Below are 17,893 nucleotides of genomic sequence, written 5' to 3'. Positions count from 1 at the left end.
GCCTGGACCCCGATCAGCACCGAAGACACCATCCGCACGATGAACTCCATCCACTCCGGATCACCGACCGACCCCTGCCCTCACCACGTCTTCAACAAGGCCGACACTGTCATCGCACCCCACCTGCGAGAAATCATCAACACATCCTTCGACACCGCCATCTTCCCCGAAAGCTGGAAACACGCCGAACTCAGCGCTCTACTCAAGAAACCAACAGCGGACCCCACCGACCTCAAGAATTACCGCCCCATCTCGCTTCTCCCGTTTCCAGCCAAAGTCATCGAGAAGACCGTCAACAAGCAGATGGCCGCCTTCCTCGAGACGAACGGATCCCTCGACCCCTCACAGTCCGGCTTCCGAGCCAAACACAGCACCGAGACCGCCCTCATCGCCGCCACCGATGACATCCGAGCCCTGATGGACAAGGGAGAAACAGCGGCCCTCATCCTCCTAGACCTCTCCGCGGCATTCGACACGGTCTGCCACCGCACCCTAATACAGCGCCTCAGCAACATCGGAATCCAGGACAAGGCGCTGGAATGGATCATCTCCTTCCTCGACGGAAGAACACAGCGAGTCCGCCTACCACCGTACAAGTCAGAGGCCTCCGAAGTCATCTGCGGCGTCCCCCAAGGATCATCCCTGAGCCCAACCCTCTTCAACGTCTACATGAGCCCCCTCGCGGCCATCGTACGCAAACACCACCTCAGCATCATCTCCTACGCCGACGACACCCAGCTGATCCTCTCCCTGACCAACGACCCCGCCGCCGCCAGAGCCAAACTGCACGAAGGGATGAGAGAGGTAGCCGAGTGGATGACGACCAGCCGCCTGAAACTGAACTCGGACAAGACGGAGGTCCTCATCCTGGGCTCCTCACCCTCCGCCTGGGACGACTCCTGGTGGCCTCCCGCCCTGGGCACCGCACCCAAACCGACAGACCATGCACGAAACCTGGGCTTCATCCTGGACTCCTCCCTCTCCATGACCAGGCAAGTCAACAGCGTCTCCTCGGCGTGCTTCAACATCCTACGCATGCTACGAAAGATCTTCTGGTGGATCCCCACAGAGACCAGGAAGACCGTCACCCAGGCCCTCGTCACCAGCCGACTGGACTACGGCAACGCCCTCTACGCCGGGACCACCGCCAAGCTCCAGAAGAGACTCCAGCGGATCCAAAACGCCTCAGCCAGACTCATCCTCGACATCCCACGATCCAGCCACATCTCCGGACATCTGAGAGACCTTCACTGGCTCCCTATCAACAAGAGAATCACCTTCCGCCTCCTCACCCACGCACACAAAGCCCTACACGACCAAGGCCCGAGCTACCTCAACAGCCGAGTCAACTTCTACGCTCCCAAACGCCACCTCCGATCAGCCAACCACGCCCTCGCCGCCGTCCCCCGCATCCGAAGAGCGACTACAGGAGGAAGGTCCTTCTCCTACCTGGCCGCCAAGCCCTGGAACTCCCTCCCGTCCGACCTGCGCCTGACCCAAGACCACCTCTCCTTCAGGAAGAAGCTGAAGACCTGGCTGTTCGAGCAGTAGCGGCCCCCCCCCCCAAGCGCCTTGAGACCCTACGGGTATGTAGCGCGCTTTACAAGTGTCACTGATTGATTGATTGATTGATTGATTGATTAAAATGTATTTAACTGGGCTCAGTTAAATAGGTTAGTGTAGTCTGATATGCACAGAGTCATACACCTCCCAGCCACCCACACACACACTCAGTCTCCCATACAAATACTTGGGCAACCAATCAATAACCCATATAGTTACTCATATAGCTACTTATCAACACATGCAACAGTTTACAGAACAACAGACATAATGATGCACAAATTAAGACAGTTTAGTCACTAACCCATGCACTCAGTGAGACACATTTAATCACTCACTCATACAGTCAGTCATGCACCTACTAAATCCTTCATCCAGACACTTATACATCCACTCATTCTTCAATATGTAAGACATATTTTAACTTTACAGAAACATACAGTCACTGGATGTTGTCATCAGTGATGTCATCAGTGATGTCATTTGAGATGTCATCAGTGATGTCATCAGTGATGTCACTGACCATGTCATGAATGATGTAATATGTGACATCATCAGCAGTGGATTGCGGGTGCGCGATATATAGTTAGTGCAACTAACTATATATGGAATTTCAATGGTTTTGTATGAGTAAAATAAGGTTTTGTAAATGCGAATTCCTAACTATATATGGTCTATAACCTATGGTTTTTTCAGTGAATTTTCAAGGTTTTGTAAATGCTAATTCCTAACTATATATGGTCTATAACCTATGGTTTTTTCAGTGAATTTTCAAGGTTTTGTAAATGCTAATTCCTAACTATATATGGTCTATAACCTATGGTTTTTTCAGTGAATATATATATATACATACATATATAAACATATATCATCTGTATATCTATATAAATACAAACATAAATGCATGCATACATATACTTATATGCATACAGATGCATGTTATTTACATGAAAGTTGAAAAAACACTAATAAAAGCAAAGCTAAAAAGCCACCTCATTACAAACAGAATAGCTTTAACTTAAACGAGGGCGAGATCTATTGCATTTTCAATGCTTGTTTACTTTGGTTCCATCAAGAAGGCATTCAGATGTGTCACACATTTGCCATAAATTCTGAATGTTAGCACTCTAGTTGCACATTAGATCACTGTAGTAAAGCTACTGCTCACCAGGGACGTCTGCTGCTGGTATTCAAAGTGCATGTTTCAGTCTGCATGTCAGAATTTTTTTAATGAAATAGAAGAGGATTTGGGAAGTCACTCAAAATGATCCCTAATTTTTCTTTCTGAAGCACTATTCATACTTTCTATGGCAAAATTAACCCCCTCATGTTGTTCCTTTTTAAATTGAGTGTTTTCAGACTTACCACTTCATTCCAATCAAGATGGCTTCTGGTGTGCCATACTTTTGTCATAAGTAAGACTGTTAGCGCTCTAGTTGTTCTTTAGAACACTCTGGGACATTCTGTCATTGGGCTATACTTGGGGTACATCTGGGTGATATTTGGGCTACATTTAGGCTCTTTTGTCTCTGGTGGCCTTCTTGGGAGACTGTATGTCAGAATTTTTTAATGAAATTGAAGAGGGTTTGAGAAGTCACTCAAAATGTGCCCTAATTTTTCTTTCTGCAGCACTAATCATAATTCCTATGGCAAAATATACCCCCTCATTTTGTTCCTTTTTAAATTAAATGTTTTAAGAGTTACCACTTTATTCCAATCAAGATGGCTTCAGGTGTGCCATACCTTTGTAATAAGTAGGACTGTTAGCGCTCTAGTTGTTCTTTAGAACACTCTGGGACATTCTGTCATTGGGCTATACTTGGGCTACATCTGGGTGATATTTGGGCTACATTTGGGCTCTTTTGTCTCTGGTGGCAATTTTGGGAGACTGCATGTCAGAATTTTTTAATGAAATAGAAGAGGATTTGAAAAGTCACTCAAAATGTGCCCTAATTTTTCTTTCTGCAGCACTAATAATACCTTCTATTGCATAATATACCCCCTCATTTTGTTCCTTTTTAAATTAAATGTTTTAAGAGGTACCACTTTATTCCCATCACGATGGCTCCAGGTGTGCTATACCTTTGTAATAAGTAGGACTGTTAGCGCTCTAGTTGTTCTTTAGAACACTCTGGGACATTCTGTCATTGGGCTCTACTTGGGCTACATCTGGGTGATATTTGGGCTACATTTGGGCTCTTTTGTCTCTGGTGGCCATTTTGGGAGACTGCATGTCAGAATGTTTTAATGAAATAGAAAAGGATTTGAGAAGTCACTCAAAATGTGCCCTCATTTTTCATTCTGCAGCACTAATCATACTTTCTATGGCAAAATATACCCCCTCATGTTGTTTCTTTTTAAATTAAATGTTTTAAGAGTTACCACTTTATTCCAATCAAGATGGCTTCAGGTGTGCCATACCTTTGTAATAAGTAGGACTGTTAGCGCTCTAGTTGTTCTTTAGAACACTCTGGGACATTCTGTCATTGGGCTATACTTGGGCTACTTCTGGGTGATATTTGGGCTACATTTGGGCTCTTTTGTCTCTGGTGGCCATTTTGGAAGACTGCATGTCAGAATGTTTAATGAAATAGAAAAGGATTTGAGAAGTCACTTAAAATGTGCCCTAATTTTTCATTCTGCAGCACTAATCATACTTTCTATGGCAAAATATACCCCCTCATGTTGTTTCTTTTTAAATTAAATGTTTTAAGAGTTACCACTTTATTCCAATCAAGATGGCTTCAGGTGTGCCATACCTTTGTAATAAGTAGGACTGTTAGCGCTCTAGTTGTTCTTTAGAACACTCTAGGAGGCTGCAGTAGAACACAAAGGAATCAACTGACAGTCTCTGTCCTTGTTGGATGTACATGTTTTACTGAGAATGTCAGACTTCATTTTCACATGACTGAGAAAGATAATGTGAATTTACAGAAAATATGCTTTCAGTTTAGCTTATAGATCCCCTTCCAAACCACTGTGGGAAAATCATGAGATATTAGTTTTCTTTCAAACAATATTCATGATATCACAGCAGAAGGTTTTTTCACATGGTAAAATCACCTTAGAACCCACCACAATTCCTAAAACGAGCATGGTACCATCAACAAATGATTTATAATGTAACTAAAGTCCTAAAACCCTCTATTAACTACAATGCTTTTTAATGAGGTGCTATCATGTATATTGGTCCCAAGATGGCTGCCAACACTTCTTGGATGAAGTGCTGACAGCCAATCAGATCAGATGTGTGGTTAGGCTCCGCCCAGATATATATCTTTTTTTTAACCTAAATTACTCCAAATCCACTGGAGCACATACATTGAGACCTAGCAAAGGCACATCGGGCTAACAGTCCCTACAATTTTGCCAAGTTTCGTGCAAATCCATTCAGCCGTTCGAGCTAAAAGTGAGGCCAACCGCCCTATGGAAATTAACATGGGAAAAACGCGTTTTGGGACCCCCCTTTTTTCTCGGCCCCCCCCTTGATGAAACCCCCCCAAATTGTCAGGGGCTGCTCAGAAACAAAATGTTCCATTTTCCTGAAAATTTCAGCCAATTCCGTCCACAAACGTCAAAGTTATTAGACATAGAATTTTCAAAAATCCCATAGAGAAAAAATCCTAACTATATATACCTACTGGCGACCGCCAGTAGGTAATATACATATATATATATACATATATATATATACATATATATATACATATATATATATATACATATATATATATATATATATATATATATATATATATATATATATATATATATATTATGCTGCAAGGCTCGTCTTCAAGGAGACGAAAAGACGAGGAAGACCCAAGTTTATTGCAAGTTTTTAAATATTTATTTTCGTGCTTGCCATATCGTCACGACGCGTTTCGGCAGACCCCTGCCTTGATCACATGACAACAGTGTCGTGAAATACACCTCTTTTTAAAGTGACAGTGCTGAAATAGGCATAAAAGAAATACTATCAAGATTTGCGCATTTAACATTTTTGTAAAATACAAGCTACAGACTTCTGTCAGTATTTCTTAACTATACATTGATGGAAAATACAATGATGTAAAATACATGGTTCAAAAATGTATATTTGACAATAATTAAAGTGACATCCGTGCTTAAATGCATTGGCCCATAATTCTTGAGTATCCGTTTGTCAGGTGTCATCTTTAACAGATGATAAATCTGCTATATTGCGTCCAACTTTGACATATTCCCTCCTGTCACATCTAATGTCAGAACCATCATTGTATGTATTTAGTCCCATGCCTATTAAAATTTGAAAAGTGTATCCCTAGAACCCTCCCCTTAAAACAAGTTGTTATATTTTTATTAGATATTTTATCATTTTTTTATAAAGAACAAAACAAAACAAAATGAACAGTGCTCCCTAAATTTGTGAAATTAATATATATATATTTATATTACCTACTGGCGGTCGCCAGTAGGTAGTTATAGTTAGGATTGTTTTCCATAGGGAATCCGCAACATTCTATTGGGAATGACTTTTTTTCGCCGGTTGAGGAATGTGCCTGAAAATTTCCTGAAATTTGCCTCGCTGCGCTCCGCTCCTTCCCTGAAAGATTGGGGGGGATTCGACAAGCGGGGGCCGAGATAAAAGTGGGGTCCCAAAACGTGTTTTCCCCATGTTAATTTCCATAGGGCAGTTGAGCTCACTTTTCGCCCGAACGGCTGAATGGATTTCCACCAAACTTGGCAAAATTGTAGGGACTGGTAGCCCAATGTGTCTTTGCTATGTCTCAAGATATGTGCTCCAGTGGATTTTGAGTAATTTAGGTTAAAAAACATATATATATATCTATAAGCGTGCCCCGGTACGCGCACCGGGGCGCGTACCAGCGCGCTACGCGAGTTCGCGCGCGGAAAGCTGATTGCCTCTCGGGTGTCTGTCAACATTCCAAACAGTCTGGAGCGGCCGCCATCTTGTGTCTCGGTAGGATCGAGACACAAGAGGTGGCAAAAACAAAGGGGGAAATGACCAAAAGGGGGCTGGATAGACCACCCCTGACTCCATAGGTTTGATGTGGGGGTCATAAAAGGGCCCCGCGGGGCAACATTTTTTTAATTTTTTTTTCGATTTGCGCGGGGGAGCGCCCAGTACGCGCACCGGGGAGCGTAGCAGGGAGCGTACCATGGAGAAAAAAGAATGACAGTTTTTAAAAAATGTAGCATTTTTTTATAAATTGGAGGTAGTTCAAAAAAGAACTGTTTTTTTTAATTCTTTTTGTTGTTTTATATTTTTTTATTGTTTTTTTGAACATTTTGTACTTTTTTTGGCTTTTATGAACAATTTTATATTCTTTTTGGAATTTTTATGGGGACAAACAAAAAACAGGGAATTGTAAACGGCTGAACTGGAGCAAAAAAAAACCAGGAAAAAATTATAGTTTCTTTGGGCACTTGTGGTTGTCACCAGCACGGTTGATGAGTTTAACACTTTGCTCACCATAGCAAATTGTACGCCAACAAAATACGCAAACTATTTTGACATTTCCAAACTGGGTTTGGATGTTTGGGACCATCTCCCTTGTCTCTGGTCCCGATGGAGTGGGTTGGGTACTTTGGTAGGTGCTGGGAGAAGATTGGGGAGGGTTTCTGGTCAGTTCTCTGACCTCTGCCGCACTATAGTTGTTAGGGAGCCGGCGTTGCATGTGGCGAATCATGGTGTTGTTACCAAAAGAATATTTTTTGAAAACCTGAGGGAGTTAGGTCCAAACGTTACAGGGGCAGGCCGGACCTTATTTGGATCAAGGAAAAAGAGAGAAAATGCCTGCACCCTCCTTATTACTTCTACGTAACTAATTCAATGAGACCAAACAGATACTTAGTTGTGTTTAGTCAGGTACCTTAATTTGTACCAATTACTTCATTTTATTTTTAAAAAAAAAAATTCATGAATGTTTAGGGCAGAAAACTGTACACATTCACATATAAACATTTACCACGTATATGTACATTTCAAACAAGACGAATACTATATCAATTATATTCACATGTTAAACAACAACACATTGACATGGCAATTATTGCATGAACATTACAAACATCGCACTGAGTATTTTCTTATTCCAAAAGAAAATCAACTTCATAATTTGTCACAAAGCTACATCAATTTTCAAGATGCTAAGGAACAATGATAGAATGAGTCTCTTTTACTCCTAGTGTATACTCAATATACTAGTTTGTTCCAGCTGATAAGCCGACGAGTTTCAAGTAAGGGCCAAGAAGGTTCCCGAACTCTCATCAGGGCCTTATGAACAATCATGTTCGGGTGCGCTTACGCCGTGCGTATCACGCGGACGCGGCTACGCGATACGTCACAATGATGTTTTCGTTCGCGGCAATAGCGCTAACGGGACGCTCACTGGTACGCGCACCGGGACGCGCCGCAAGACGCGCACCGAGAGCGCTCAAGGGCAAAAAAAAAAAAAACCAAAATATATACATATAAAAAATAGTATTACATAAATATACAATATAGGATTCATTATAAAAAATATTATATTTGATAGCAATAGAAATTTGCCATTAAAAACACTGAAATTCACTGAAAAAAACATAGGTTTGAGGCCCTATATATAGTTAGGAATTAGCATTTTCAAAACGTATGAAATTCACTGAAAAAACCATAGGTTTCACACCAGTTATAGTTAGGAATTTGCATTTAAAAAAGCTATTAAATTCACTGAAAAAACCATAGGTTTGACACCAGTTATAGTTAGCTAGAAATTTTACTGACATAAAACCATTGAAATTCCCACGTTATAGTTAGTTGGACTTACTATAACTTGCGCACCTGCAATGCACTGCTGATGACGTCAAATATTACATCACTCATGACATGGTCAGTGACATCACTCATGACATCACTGATGACACCATCCTTGTGACAGACTGACAGACCTCCTTTCAGTGTAATGTAACCCTTGAAACACATATTCAAAAATAGAAACTAACATTTTCCAAAAAATGGAGATACCCATACCAGTTACAACAACCAATTCAGTAATTCCACCATCTATATACACATCTACTCATTCAGCAACAGTTCTATATAGTCACTCATACATATACTCACTCATATGTAGTGATACACATATACATCCTATTACACACTGACTGTCATCCAAAAGTTACTCACACACATACTCACACATGCAAATAAACTATTGAACATCCATTTATTTGCATATACAGCTATACACACACTACCACCTTACTTCTAAGGAAACTTACACATACTTACTCTCTTAAACAATCACTTATAGAAACACATACTTATTTAAACAAGAACTACTTCAATCTCTCACTCTCGCATATACTCACTTATATACATCAATACTCACATATACTAGATTAAAACATATGTAGTTACTGATAAAGACACTAGTGAGACAGTCATTCACTCACTAACACACACATATACACACTCATCCACCCATACAGTCCTGCACATATGCTGTCTTCAAAACACATACAAACAATGAGTGAGTCATTGATGCATCTATGTGCTAAGTAACACCCCCACCAAACCATACAGACACCCATACTGATACAAAAAAAAACATCTAATAACCCATATACAAACACATGTAGCTACTCACCAACCCATGCAGCCACTTATACACAAAGTGAAACACTGATACAAACATTTAAATATTTAAACAATACTCGCTAATATATGTATTCACTAAGATACACTTAATAAGCCAGTTAACAAATCAATTAAAAAAAAACCATCCATTAAGACACTTATTTAAACATTTATTCTTCCACCGACCTTTACATATACATATATAAAACATATTTATTTTTCAGAAAGACGCACATTCACTGGATGGTGTCATCAGTGATGTCATGAGTGATGTCACTGACCATGTCATGAGTGATGTAATATGTGACGTTATCAGCAGTGCATTGCAGGCGCGCAAGTTATAGTGAGTCCAACTAACTATAACGTGGGAATTTCAATGGTTTTATGTCAGTAAAATTTCCAGCTAACTATAACTGGTGTCAAACCTATGGTTTTTTCAGTGAATACATATACATATATATATATATATATATATATATATATATATATATATATATATATATATATATATATATATATATATATATATACTGAAAAAAACATAGGTTTTACAGATATTATAGTTATGAATTAGCATTTAAAAAACCTTTGAAATTCACTAAAAAATACGTAGATTCCAGGGACGTTATAGTTAGTTGGACATTTTACTCATATAAAACCAGAGAAATTCGCTGGTTATAGTTAGTTAAGCTAACTATAACTCGCGCACCCGCATTGCACTGCTGATGATGTCACATATTACATCACTCATGACATGGTCAGTGACATCACTCATGAATCAATGATGACATCTCAAATTACATCACTGATGACATCACTCATGACATCATCCACATGATAATCTGATACACATACTGATGCTCTAATATAAACTTACATATACCCATTCTAAAATGCGGATTACTATTTTTGAAACCATACACACAAGAATGCCATATACTACACACCACTCACTATTTCCTAGGTCTACACGCACATCCAGTCAATTATACATGTAGTTACTCATCAAAACAGGACAATAATTAGCACTCATACATCTATACATGCAGTCACACTCTACCACTTATCAATGGAGTTACTCACACACCTAGTCAGTGATGCAAATAATCAATCAAATACCCATTTACTCATGTATACAGTTATACACACCAACTCATATGACATATGTCAATAATACGGTACAAAAAGGGGTGGTGATGGACGGAGCATCTGAATCAATCAAACACTCACACCCAGTCAAAAGATCTGGGTTTAATCCATCACCGTTCTTTAGCCCACTCTGCCACCCCAGTTCAGACATGGCTATATGCAAATCAGTCTGACCCTGTGCCTCATAGAAACAGTCCAGCCCGAACTGCCAAGCCATGTCTTCCCTGGACCGGAAACAAGCTTCCGAGGACCGGTTTCCGGCATTCCAGCCGTCTTCAGCCCGGCTTGCTTGAATCCAGTGGCAAAGTGAGCAAGGGACTCACATCTGAGCATACCCTGCCACACTTATGGTGGCCAAAAGCGGTACAAAAGGGGGCGGTGATGGACGGAGCATCTGAATCAATCAAACACTCACACCCAGTCAAAAGATCTGGGTTTAATCCACAGGGTCAGACGGATTTGCATATAGCCATGTCTGAACTGGAGTGGCAGAGTGGGCTAAAGAACGGTGATGGATTAAACCCAGATCTTTTGACTGGGTGTGAGTCTTTCTCGCGGACCCCAGCGTCCCAGACACATGGGTAACGGGAGGTGAACAGTGAGGGCTGGGTGCAGTAGGCAGATGCTTTGTCTAGTCCTCCTTACCAATAAATAAATGAGTGAATACATCTTCTTTTTCTGACAACACTTGTATGTAGTTTATTGTGAATATCGTCTGTTTAGGTTATGAGGGAAAACATTTGTAATTTTGCAGTGCACCTACAAAATATAAACCAACAATTACATAAATGAAGCCTGGGTAATTCTACAACTGCAAGGGTTCTATGCGTGTATCACTTAACAACACCATGAGTGCTGCCTGTGTCATTATAGAACCAATAAGGCACTGCCTAGGACCACTGAGGCTTCAGGGACTGACAAGGCCCACCCTGCATATTTAAGTAATTCCCCGGAGGGTGGCGATACCCGGACTTCAGTTAGCCTCGAAGCCCCCCAAACAATTAGTAAACAATACCCGGGGAGGCTGAGATCCCCTAGGCTTCAAAACGTCTCTATGCCCTCCTGCGCCTAATTTACATGTGAGATTAAGGTCCCCAGTCCTGCAGAGACCCCACAATATAATAATAGGATTCGCCCTTGAACATTACCCACCAGGGGGCTCATTTAAATGAAGGGGTGAGACCCAGCTTCTTTTTCTCCATTTTTACCATCCAGATCAGCTCAATTAAAGCGATACAAGGTTTTTCTCCTCTCGCTTCAACAAACAAGGATTTGATATCACAGGGTGGAAGCCATGCACCCACCCTCTAATAGCAAACAAATGTCCGGCAGATGCACACCCCGGGACATTATATGAGCTGCGCTTGGGAGGTGGCGCTCCCTCGGACCATGATGCATTGGTTACTGCATAACTACAGAATTAGAATAAACGCATACTAACACTTCTTGCACACATGTAGTACAGCGACCAGAGTGTACTGAAAAGGCAGAGGAAGTGCAAAATTTAAAATATAAATCCTACCAGAGGTCGCACGACATCGTTCAATGAGCCGACGACCCTGGGATGAGTAGAAACAGCTTCACAAAGAAAACGGGTTTCAGCACACCGCAAGCAAGCTCAAAATATTGGTGAGTGCTGCCTTCTTTTTACCTTCTCCCACTCGTCGCCAAATTCATGTACTGAAGTGGCAGATAGCAGTGAGTCCGACAAGTACATTTATAGCAAGAAAACAAGACAGCTTAAACAGCCACCAATAGGAACAGACAGCAAGACAACCTTTTTCTCCAGCACCGTGTACAAACTCTCCAAGGTTCCCCTCATGACAGCCCTACATTCTAACATTACATACTTACATTCTAGTAGAATTACATTCTACTATGACTTACACTGGAATACGACACAAAGCACATGACTTTACAGCAATGAACTCATGCTTTAATCCACGAGTCTTGAGACCAGTAGGGGTGAGTAGTTCGCTTCCCATTTGCTATATTGTATAAACTCAAACTAACACTACTTTCACAAGTATGCTACAGCGCCCAGAGCACATCACTTTACAGCAATGAGCTCATGGTTTAGGCTCACGGTTTAATCCCTGGGTCTCCAGACCGGTAGGGGTGAGTAGTTCGCTTCCCACTCCCTGTATACTATAAATGCATACAAACACTACTTACACAGTTATACTACAGTGGCCAGTATGCTACAGCGCTCAGAGCCCATCACTTTACAGCAATCAGCTCGGTTTGATCCCTGAGTCTTCACACTGGTAGGTGTGGTTCTTCGCTTCCCACTTACAGTATAATATAAACGCACAGTAGCAGTCATTAGTTTGCTTCCCACTCTCTGTATGGTATAAATGCCTACTAACACTACTTGCACACATATGCTACAAAGACCAGAGCACATCACTTTACAGAAATGACCTCACGGTTTAGGCTCTCGGTGTCATACCCGAGTGTAGCAGCATCTCATCTCAGCACCATGTCACTCTGAGCAACACCGCCCTTTCAGACTGGTAGGTGTGACTACTTTGCTTCACACTCCCCCACTCCCCCACAGAGGTTACAGTGCTCCTATCCTCCTGTTTCCTACTCTTTTCACCCTTTTTCCCCCTTACTCACTTCAATGGAATCACAAAATGGTGGCCAACACTTCCTAGTTACAACCTCTGGCACTGCTCGCAGACAATAAGCAGCAAGCTCGTGTTCGTAACGCCCCAGCCAATAAGATGGCAGAATTCCCAAATATCGATATCTGTACATTTTAATATTTCTCCAAAACTACTGAACGGATTTATACCAAATAAACAAAGGTGTGCTTTCTAGAACAAGACCCTTCTCCCTGCCAAATTTTGGGTAATTCTGTTCACCCGTTCGACCTGTAGCCTTGTCTAAAGTTTCCTATGGAAATTAACATTTGGAACACACGTTTTGGGACCACCTTTTATCTCAGCCCCACCTTTATGAATCACCCCCAAACTTTTAACATAGGAGCTGATATGAACAAAAAATTAGTTTGGCCAATTTCATTAAGATTCATCAAACAACGCCAAAGTTATAAGCAAAAAAATAAAATGCTCTTCCTATGGAAACTTGGTCCTAACTCTAACTACCTACTGGCGACTGGTGATATATATATATATATATATATATATATATATATATATATATATATACATATATATATATATATATAACAATATATAAAACAAACCCTTTCAGGCATAGAGTGACACAAAATTATGCAAAAAACAAGGAGAGAACTGTGTATTTCTCAAGTTTAGGTGGAAAGCAGCTCCTGTTAGAGCACATTCAACACCAGCGACACTCTAGATCTGCTCAACTCAAATGTCTATTTTTCTACCAAAGTCTTTAAGCATAGGATTAGCAAAGTGCTATCCACGCTGAGATAGAAAAGGACAAAGTTTTTTGCCATTTCTATAGTAACGTCTTTAAGCATAGGACTAGCACAGTGCTGTCCTTGCCGAGCTGTAAAATGACAAAAGCCATTTAGTTAGGAAATCTGCAACATTCTATTTGGGATAACTTTGGCGCCCGGTTGACGAATCTTCACAAAATTTTCAAAACTGGTGGCCTGTTCCAGTCCGCTCCTATCCTGAAAGTCTCGGGGTGATTTGTCAAGCGGGGGCTGAGAAAAAAGGGGGATCCCAAAAAGTGTTTTCCCCATGCAATTTTCCATAGGAACATTTAATCGCAGCTACAGCCTGAACTACTGAATGGAATTACACCAAATTTGGCAAAGAGGTAGCCCTTGGTTCAGACTTTTGCCTTTTAGTTAAACGGTGTATATCCGTTCAGTAGTTGCTTGGAAAATCAAAACTAAAATCATAGATATATCTATGGCTGCTGTGGATCCGCCCACCCTTAGCGCATCCTGAGCGTATCCTTCCGATCACGAGCTGCATGCTAATTGGTTGTCAACTGTCTGTCAACACTCCAAACCAGGAACTACTGTTGGGAGCAATTTTGGGCCTTACTAGTAGCGAGGCTCAAGAAATCAGTGGAGCAAGTGGGCAAAATCTATAAAGGAGGCAGGGTAGAAATATCCTGACCCCCTAGACCTGCTTAGGGGGTCCCACAAGGACCCCTAGGGCCCCCCAATTTTTTTGTTGAAGAAATGGAAAAATGCGCTCAGGGCGCATAGATCCGCCGTAAAAAACAAAAACAAAGTGTGGGCTCCTGTGCTTGTTTAAAAATTAGCCCGGGTGGCCAAATCCCGGGGGCAAAAAATATTTAATTTAATGGAGGGCTCAGAGGGGGTCCGAGTCCTGGGAACTGCCACCCGAGCTATAAAATAAATGGGTAGGGTGAGCTGAAAGGCCACCCCCCAGCAAAATATATGGGTGTGGGGGGATCAAAGGCCCCACTAAGCCTCAGGGACCACCACCCTTTAGGGCTTTTTATAATATGGGATGGGCCGCGTTGCCCCCCTACTGGAGCTGTCGAGGGGCCTGGGGACCGCCACCCCCAGGGGGGCTTCTGCAGTCTCTCTGGGTGCCCAACCCTGGGAAACTGCTATTTGCTATGGCAGGGTGGGAGCTGAGACTTCCGTCCTGCCATAGCAAACTTTGTGGAAAGAGAGAGCAGGAAAACCTGCACTCTCTTTCAAAATGCATACCAGATTGCTTTTCCAAACGGGGAGCTGCATGTTAGCAGCTCCCCATGTGGAAAAGCAATGCCGGTTCCCGAAGGATGCGGGGAGCCGGCTGGGACCATGGGGGCATTGGGGTCCCCAACGTGTGTATAGGTTCCGGGGGATGGGGTCCCCGGGGAAAATAGAAATTAGGGATAGGTGTTTTTTTATTATGGGCAAATAAGGAGTCGCACACCCAGCGCAGTGCTCAGCGCAGCCCCCTAGTGTGCATGCGCTGAGTGGGCGACTCCCCTTGGTGTGAACGCATTGGGTGCACAACTCCTAACGCGTTGGGTGCGCTACTCCGAGCAAAAAAAAGTAATATTTTTCAGATATATATCAAGCTTATGTGTTTAGATCTCTGGTGGCTCTCAAAAGAGCCCTTGTGTATATTGAGAGTACCAATGCAGAGTCTAAAGTTGATGAGGAAGATTCTGTTACCCTCACCTGTAAAATGTACACCATCTCTCCTATAGATGCCATCCACATTGAAACGCAGATTGTTGTGTTAAATGGACCCCATCCTATAATCTTGGAGAAAAGCAGAAACAGATTTATTGACATGTTTCCTAGCTTTCTCAATCTGTGGACAAAATTGATTGGACCAGTTCCATTTCTGTCTTTGGCATATGTAGAATAGAAAAAGGCAGTTTGGGGGAAAAGTGACATCAATTCTTCAAAGGTGTCTTTCATAAGCATTTCCAGACCTACCCCAGTCAAAGTGCCTAGGTTATTGCTGCCACGGTGCACAATTATGAGGTCAGGGTGTAGGAGATGCAAAAGCATTTAACCAATGGCATCAATTGGTGCCACTTTAACCTTCTCTGTCCAACCTATTTAATGTCTACATTTGGGAAAGCTAGGTCTTTGTCAATGACTCTGTTTTCTGCATACCTTTGCCTCCTGAAAATCTGACTGTGTCCCACAATCCACACTCTAAGCATCTTGAAGGGAGGTCTGGATGCACTCAAAAGGTGTCTGTATGTGAAATGGCAGTTTGACAAGCAAGATTTTTCTAAAATGGTGGATAAGATGCATTTTTAAACAAAGAAAAGAAATGATTGGCTGTTTGAGAATATTGTACACTGAAAAGTAGGGTGCATGTTTCTGTTTTTTAAAAACATGTCTTATTGGTTAACAAAAATTGTTTGAAAGGAACATTACATATGATAATTTGATATTTTGAAAAGTCAAGCACACTTGCTCTTTGGATTAGCAACATTGTGTGCTGAACATGTGACCTGTGTGCTCAGTTGAGTGTTCCATGAAATGTTACTATGGTAACAGGCAGTAAGCAGATTGGGGGTAGGGTTCAAACTTATGTCAATTTGAAAGTGTTGAAATGTGTAACCAATAGATATGTGTGTTAGCTTTTGAATTGATGGAAGCAATTTGATTTGATATTTACATGTATATGTGTGCAGAATGAGAGGGAAAGTTTGCCATTTTTTGGTTTTGCTAAGAGCAGTGCAGTACAGAGATTCTGATTAAGAAAATCTTGTGTGACTGACATACTTCTTAATCTACAAATCAATTTGAAAGGTGAGTTATTAATTTGAGAGGGGTTGTATGTGGTGCCTTTGTTTTTAATAAGAGTAATGTGTTTCTCCTGCTAAAGTGCAGGGATTAGTCTTGCTTGTCTAGAATCACATTGGGGCATATTGACAAGGGCTATTTCATTGCCCTATTTACTAGGCGGCGCTAAAATGCATTAACGGGATAGGTTGACTCCAGTGGTATGGAGAGCACGGGACCCACGACTGGGCATACCAGTCCCACTCGGGTGACAATTGCATATGAAGTCACTGGCTTTCCGGACACATCTGTCGGAGCTCAAAGCTTCCCGTCCTTATCGGTAGGAATTGATGTCTTTCTGACCACCGTGGATGGAATTTACCAGTGCATGCATCGAAATGGGTCTGGCGGATATTCACCGGTGGTCGGATTTTTCCAAATACAGTCAAATGGCTTTTCCAACCGGCATCCTTCTCCCCCTGATTCATTCTGTATTTTTGAACTCTTCTACAGATTTTTTCCATTTTGTCAGCTTAGAGCAGGAAAAATCCACTAATCAAAAGTGATAGATCTGTAAAGTTAATGTAGAACTAGTCATTTCAATCGGGATGGTAAATTCCGCTACCAGTCCAATTACAATTAAAGGTCACTTGTAATCAGGACAAGTGTGTTCTGACCAACCTGCAACAACCATGATCCTTTGAGTCAGATAAACAAATCTTTTGATACTAATACATTGGCACATTTGGAGCTGTTTTGTTAAGAAGATTTGTTTAATCCAAATAAAATTTAGTGAGAAGACGCTCATGGTATGCAAGTATCTCCTGGTGTAAGGTGAGGATTCTAGATTTTTTAACCTACATTATTCTGTGGGAGGATTTCAGTTTTTAATTTATCATTGGAACATAGCGAATGCCATTTTTCAAAGATTATACTCTTGGAAACTCAAAACATTCCCCTTGTTCATTTATTAGTCCATCTGAGAAAAACATGCCTTCCTGATTCTGTGGATACCAGATGACTTGAGATCACTGGGAATTAGTATCTGTGCATTCACATGTTTCAGACAGTTTCAGAGTGATTTTGATATTAAGTGGGCACATATCTAGACCTGAAGGTGCCTGTACAACTTAATTTGCAAATCCGTCCGTGGTGCCTAGTGGTTTTGACAAGCAGCAATATTCCTGTTGTGGTACTCAACGTAAATGTGAAAGCTCCTTTTTCCAAAATTACCTATTGTGTCATATTTTTTAGATTATATTATAAAATGAAAATGTGTTTGTACCCACAGGACCTGGTCAAGGTATATTCCTTAGTAGTACCATAAATCTGCAATTGAGTGGCTATTTTGTGATGAAGTGGCCATGTAATTGGAGATAGAGAGCATT

This window comes from Lissotriton vulgaris, chromosome 8 (assembly GCF_964263255.1).
Source record: "Lissotriton vulgaris chromosome 8, aLisVul1.2, whole genome shotgun sequence".
NCBI lineage: Eukaryota > Metazoa > Chordata > Amphibia > Caudata > Salamandridae > Lissotriton > Lissotriton vulgaris.
Note: the sequence above shows the minus strand (reverse complement) of the source record.